This window comes from Penaeus japonicus, unplaced genomic scaffold (genome assembly GCF_977035675.1).
Source record: "Penaeus japonicus unplaced genomic scaffold, GWHDUDI00000001_assembly GWHDUDI00000011, whole genome shotgun sequence".
NCBI classification, from domain to species: domain Eukaryota; kingdom Metazoa; phylum Arthropoda; class Malacostraca; order Decapoda; family Penaeidae; genus Penaeus; species Penaeus japonicus.
Genome location: NW_028234413.1, coordinates 7,889,247 through 7,896,746, shown reverse-complemented (window position 1 = coordinate 7,896,746; position 7,500 = coordinate 7,889,247).

Sequence of the window (7,500 nt, the reverse complement as noted above, 5' to 3'; positions counted from 1 at the left end):
TTGCGTGCGATTAATTCTTGGTCTAAATTTTCTCTTCGAACAGTCGCGAACTAATAGACGCACAAGCTCTACCAGACGAGTTGGGGGGGGGGGGGGGGAGAGAGAGAGAGAGAGAGAGAGGAAGAGAGGGAGAGATTGTGGAGGAGCTGGTGAGGGGAGGGAGGGTAGGGGTTAGAGACGGGGTTTTAAGGTATAGAATTGTTCTAAGGACTTAGCTTTAATATTGGTGAGTTATATCATGGCGTCTGTATGATTATTACAATCAATCTATGCATTTTCATGTTTGTTATACAATCCACTATTATTGAGTCATCATATTATGTTCCCGAAATAAAATAACAAGAAGTGAAGACTGTGAAACCATCACCAAGAATCTTTCAATAGAGAGAACAGATTATCTTGACACTGAAGTTTGCCAAATATAACATCTAAAATATGATTTATACATTAATACTATTCAATTTATCTATCCCAGCGCCCTATTCAATATTTATGATGTAACACCAAAATATAAACCATTGGCTTGAATGCATTCCATGCGTATTTTGTTTTATATTGAATAAACTTTTTAATAAAAAGATAATATAATGATACATATTCTTTATGATTCTATTAACCGCACTTTAAAATTTAATCCTTAAAATAAAGTAATACTTGATAACCACGTCTCTCACCCTCCTTCTCTTGCCCCCCCCCCTCCCCTCCATCCCCCTCAAGGTGTGTGTGCTTATGTGTCTGATTTATTAGCTCGCGACTGTACCCGCAAATATTTGTTACCATTAGATAATCAAGAGAGAGAGAGAGAGAGAGAGAGAGAGAGAGAGAGAGAGAGAGAGAGAGAGAGAGAGAGAGAGAGAGAGAGAGAGAGAGAGAGAGAGAGAGAGAGAGAGAGAGAGAGGTAGCGAGACGAGGAGAGAGGGAGAGAGAGAAGGAGAGAGGAAGGGAGAGAAGGAGAAAGAAAGAAAGAAGGAGAGAAGAGATAAAGAGAGGGTGTGAGGAGAGAGAGAGAGAGAGGAGAGAGAAAGAGAGGGTGAGAGGAGGAGAGAGAGAGGGAGGGAGAGAGAGATAGAGAAGAGGAAAGAGGAAACGAAGAGAGATAAGAGATAAAGAAGAGAGAGAGAGAGCGAGAGGACGAAAGAGTGAGAAGGAGAAGGAATGGGATGAGAAGAGAGAGCGAGAGGTGAGGAGAGAGAGAGTTGAGAGAGAGAGAGAGAGAGTGTGAGAGAGAGCGAGAGAGAGAGAGAGAGAGAGAGAAATAGAGAGAGAGAGAGAGAGAAAGAGAAGAGGGAGAGAAGGAGAGAGAAATAGAGAAAGAGAGAGAATAAGAGGACGAGAAAGAGATAAAGAGGGGTTGAGAGGATGTGAGGAGGGTGCGAAGTGAGAGATAGAGAAGAGAGAAGGAGGCGAACGAGAGCTAGTAGAAGAGAGAAGATAGAGAGAGCGCGAGAGAGAGAGAATTTGAGAAGAGAGAGAAATGAGAGAGAGAAGAAGGAAAGAGAGAAGGAGAGAGAGAGATGAGGAGAGAGAGAGCGATAGAGAGAGTGAGAGAGAGAGAGAGAGAGAAGAAGAGAGAGAGAAAAAGAGAGAGAGAGAGAGAGAGAGAGAGAGAGAGAGAGAGAGAGAGAGAGAGAGGGGGGAGGGAGGGAGGGAGGGAGGGACAGAGAGAAAAAAAGAAAAAGAAAGAAAAAAAGAGAAAGAGATAAGGAGAGATGGAGAAAGAGAGAGAGAGAGAGAGAGAGAGAGAGAGAGAGAGAGAGAGAGAGAGAGAGAGAGAGAGAGAGAGAGAGAGAGAGAGAGAGAGAAAGAAAGAGAGAGAGAGAGAGAGAGGGGGGATTGCGAAAGAGAGAAAGAGAGAGGAGTGGAGAAAGAGAGAGGGACAAAAATAGAGAGATAGTAAATGAGAAAGAGAGATGGGATTGCGAAAGAGAGAAAGAGAGAGGAGTGGAGAAAGAGAGAGGGACAAAAAGAGAGAGATAGTGAAAGAGAAAGAGAGAGAGGAAAGGAAACCTCCCCAAAATTGAATCCAGCTATACACATGCATATAAACATTTATAAGTTCGTACAGTATGTTTAGAATTAGTAAGAGTATAATGCAGAGGCTCAGTGCCTACCTTTGTAGCGTATCTCATTAAAGTATTAAAGTTCTTGAACTTGTGGGAAGATTAAAATGTCAACACAAGATGAAAAGTCTAAACCCAATTATTTTTTAATTGGAAATCTTGACTTTGATTACATTTACTCTCCTTATCTTCCACACAGGGAATCAATGTGGTTTGTGTGGGATGCTATAGTGATATAGTGTGATGCACGAAATAGTGTCTGTCATACTTTAAACTAATGAGGCAACATATAATGCCAAATATAGTGATATTAGTTGTATTATTATTTTATCGCAGTGATATTATTTCCAAAGTTACTACATGTTACATGAAAGGACACGTATTATTATTATTTTCTTTGCTATGTTTACGTCGTTCTCTTTGTATATGGATCATGTATCTTTATGTACGGAATAGAGTTTCTGTTGTCGATATACTTATTGTATGTATGTACCGTGCATCTGGGGCAACAACCTCAGAAGAGAAGAGAGGAACAAGCTTGCAGGCCACGAGGAGACCAGAACGACCTGTTATATGTTTGTGGTGGTTTACACCTGTTCCAAAGAACTACTTTGTTATAGACTTAGTTCACCCACAAGTTTAGAGATTCACCATATTCACCATAGAGATTGTTGTCTGTTGTAGCTCCTGGTATGGTCCTTGTGGGTTCTTTCATGCACGATGAGATATGTGTGTCGTGTGTGTGTGCGTTTGTGAGATTCATTATTCGCTTAATCATGTAAATATCCAATATATTTTGTACATTTTTATATTTATTCAAGTTTTCGACTATTCTGTTTCTACAAAAGAAACATGGCAAGTAATGTATATTTTACTTTTTTTTTTCAAATTCTAATTCTAAAATTCTAAATTTCAATTGCGTGCGATTAATTCTTGGTCTAAATTTTCTCTTCGAACAGTCGCGAACTAATAGACGCACAAGCTCTACCAGACGAGTTGGGGGGGGGGGGGAGGAAGAGAGGGAGAGATTGTGGAGGAGCTGGTGAAGGGAGGGAGGGTAGGGGTTGAGAGACAGGGTTATAAGGTATAAAATTGTTCTAAGGACTTAACTTTAATATTGGTGAGTTGTATCATGGCGTCTGTATGATTATTACAATCAATCTATGCATTTTCATGTTTGTTATACAATCCACTATTATTGAGTCATATCATGTTCCCGAAATAAAATAACAAGAAGTGAAGACTGTGAAACCATCACCAGGAATCTTTAAATAGGTAGAACAGATTATCTTGACACTGAAGTTTGCCAAATATAACATCTAAAATTTGATTAATACATTAATACTATTCAATTTATCTATCCCAGCGCCCTATTCAATATTTATGATGTAACACCAAAATATAAACCATTGGCTTGAATGCATTCCATGCGTATTTTTTTTTATATTGAATATGAATTTAAATAAAAGCCTATATCAAAGATATCATAAACTTTATGATTCCTATAACCAGCATTAAAATTTAATCCTTAAAATAAAGTAATACTTGATAACCACGTCTCTCACCCTCCATCTCTTGCTCCCCCTCCCCCCCCTTCCCCTCCATCCCCCTCAAGGTGTGTGTGCCCATGTGTCTGATTTATTAGCTCGCGACCAAGCATTGCAAATATTTGTTTAATTAGATACATCAACTTGAGGAGAGAGAGAGAGACGAGAGAGAGAGGAGAGGAGAGGGAGAGGAGAGGGAGGGGAGAGGGAGAGGGAGAGGGAGAGAGAGATAGAGAATAAGGAGAAGAAAGGAAAGATGAGAGAAAGAGATAGATAAAATAGAGGGGTGGAGAGAGAGAGAGAGAGAGAGAGAGAGAATAGAGGAGAGAGAGCGAGAGAGAGAGATGGAAGAGAGAGAGAGAGACAGACAGAGAGAGAGGAGAGAGAGAGAGAAAGAAGGAGAAAGAAGAGAGAGAGATAGAGAGAGAGAGAGAGAGAGTAGAGAGAAGAGAGAGAAGAGGAGAGCAGAGAACAGAGGGAGGGATTGAGAGAGAAAGGAAAGAGGGGAGGGAGAGAAGAGAGAGGAAGAGAGGAGGAGAGAGAGAGAGAGAGAGAGAGAGAGAGAGAGAGAGAGAGAGAGAGAGAGAGAGAGAGAGAGAGAGGGAGGGAGAGAGAGATAGAGAAAGAAGGAGAAAGAAAGAAAGAGAGAGAAAGAGATAAAGAGGGGTGGAGAGAGAGAGAGAGAAAGAGAGAGAGAAAGAGAGAATGGGATTGAGAAAAAGAGAGAGAGGGAGGGAGAGAGAGAGAGAGAGAGAGAGAGAGAGAGAGAGAGAGAGAGAGAGAGAGAGAGAGAGAGAGAGAGAGAGAGAGAGAGAGAGAAAGAAAAGAGAAAAGCGAAAAGTGAGGAGAGAAGAGAGATTATGATAGAGAGAGAGGAAGAAAGAGAGAAGAGAGCGAACGAGAGAATAGTAGATGATAGATTGAGAGAGAAGAGAGAGAGGAGAGGAGAGGGGAAAGAGATTGAGAAAGGAAAGAAGAGAGAGAAGAAGGAAAAGGGAGAGGGAGAGAGAGAGAAAGAGAGAGAATGAGGAGAGAGAGCGAGAGAGGAGAGAGAGAGCGAAGAAAGAGAGAGAGAAGAAGAAAGAGAGAGAGAGAAGAGAGAGGAGAAAGATGTGGGAAGAGAAGAGAAGGAGAGGGACGAGAGAGGGAGGGAGAGAGAGAGAGAGAGAGAGAGAGAGAGAGAAAGAGTGAGAAAAAAAGAGAGAAAGAATGAGGGGGGGGAGGGAGGGAGGGAGGGAGGGAGGGACAGAGAGAAAAAAGAGAAAGAAAGAAAAAAAGAGAAAGAGATAAGGAGAGATTGAGAAAGAGAGAGAGAGAGAGAGAGAGAGAGAGAGAGAGAGAGAGAGAGAGAGAGAGAGAGAGAGAGAGAGAGAGAGAGAGAGAGAGAGAGAGAAGCGGTTTGGTTTTGTCTCTCTATCTCTCTCTCTCTTTGTACGTAACTTTGAACATTCTGGTGCAGACACAGACACACACACACACAGACAGACACACACACACACACACACACACACAGAAACACACACGTCTACCGAATTTATTTATTTATTATATTTTTTTTCGTGTGTGTGTGTGGGGGGGGGGGACTGACCGTATTATAGAAAAAGAATAGACGTGACGGACCTAGCACGGAATAAGGCTTATCGGGCCTTGCTTAGATCCTCTACTTCTATTCATAGTACTCGTATGCTGTAGGCTCGTCCTTCTCTTCCCAGTCAAGCCATGAGGGACTGTCCGATCCTCATTACAACATGACAACATAGCTGATCTCCCACATGGGCTCTCAAGCATGCATCACCCCTTCTGACACCTTTATTACTTCGATGAGACTAATACCAGAGTTCCTAGGGTTCCTCTCAGCATAAGTTCTTCGTTCCCACGGGGTCAATCACCAGTGCTATCTCTTGCCACCGCTGTAACATAGGTCGTCAGAGGGAAAGGTCATTTTGCGCGAATCGTCTGGCTTCTCATCTTCTCATATTGTGTATAATGTGTTTGTGTATATATATATACTATATATTTATATATATATATATATATATATATATAATATATATATATATATATAATAATATATATATATAAATATATAATATATATATATATATATATATATATAATATATATATATATATATATTATATATATATATATATATATAATATATGTGTATATATATATTGTGTGGTGTGTATGTGTATATATATAATATATATATATATATATATATAATATATATATATATATATATATATATATTATGTGTGTGTGTGTGTGTGTGTGTGCGTATATTTATTTATTTATTTATTTATCTATATATATATACATTTTTTTTTTCATATTTCTATTTATATTCACACACATCTGCGCACGTAGTGTGGGGTCAGAGATAATAGTCTACAGTAGATAACATTATTTACATATATGCATGTAAATCATGCAGTGGCTATATCACACCATAACAAGGCTTAACCGTGCTTTAGATGTTAATAAAATCCTAAACCTGTACCGCCGAGAGAGATCCCTCGCATTGCATTCTACCTGAGAGCGATGAGGTTCTGCGTTGAAATGTTTTACCCTCGCGCGGATATTAGCAAAGTTCGGATGGCGGGGAACTTGGAAGTGTGACAAAGGACGCTGGCAGGGCAGAGACGGCGAAGGTATCGAGTTGGGAGACATTGAGCTCCCCACACCGTTCAAAAGGGCATGATATTTGCAGAGATTGCTTTATAGACATTTTTATGTGCGTTCCCTTGTGAACACGCGCCCGCACGTATGCACACACGCGCGCACACACACACACAAACCTGTCTCTCTCTTTCTTTATCTCACCAAATCATATAAAACTTGTCAAGAAGTGCTATATATTTTTTTCTAGAATTATTACCAACACATCCGCAAATACTGAAAAACACCTTGGTGCAAGCATCTAAAGTGAATGTATTATAATCCTCGCCCCCCTCCCCCCCTTCTCTCAAAGTTCACCAAATCTGAGAACGCGCAAATGACTTGAAGAAACATTTTGGTGATGTCAATATTGAAGAATACTCGACATCAGCTAACACAGCAGCCACGAACTAGAATCCTCCCTAGAAAAAAAAATGCCGTGTTCCAAGCGGCGACCTGATTAAAATATACAATATTCAAGGTGTCAATTAACCTGCGCCAACATGAAATGCAATTTTGATTCATACAGTAACTGTATAAATATCCTCACCAAGAATCCCTGGCGCACATCTGAGACTTGCCGATGAATTCAGGGAAAGAGACGAACAAGCACACCTACCTTAAAAGTACAGGGAAGAAATTTAACAGGAAATTCTCTGGAAATGACACTTACACATGGACCTGCGCCGCGAGACAGCTTCATTCGTCGGATGTAATATCACAGGCGTCTAAGGTAAGGAGCTTAAGCGTTACAGAGGGAGTCGTATGTCAAAACTTGCACCAGGCAGAGAGAGCACAGGAAACGGCTGTATCTTGAAATATCTAAACACATTAACAAATACTGAAATGATTAAGAATGCTATTTTTCCAAAGCTATGATACCTAAACTGTAATATATTCAGGTACATGTGAATTTAGAGAAGACGAACGCGTAAATTAATGAACATATAAGGCCAGAAATATAATGTATATAATTATGATGCAAATTACTTCTAACTAAATATGTTTGGTGAACCTACAAGGGTTTCTATTGTTGTTTTTTAATCCGAGATTAAAAATGCATGGAGCAAGGACTAAAACAATTAAAGAGATAGAAGTATGCTGTTATTAATATAAATTGCCTCTCATGAAATATTAATACCATTTTTGAAGCTGAAATGATTTAAACGACTTTTCTAACGCAAGGTTGAAAGTACTTATTGCATTAATAATAATACATGTATTTTTCT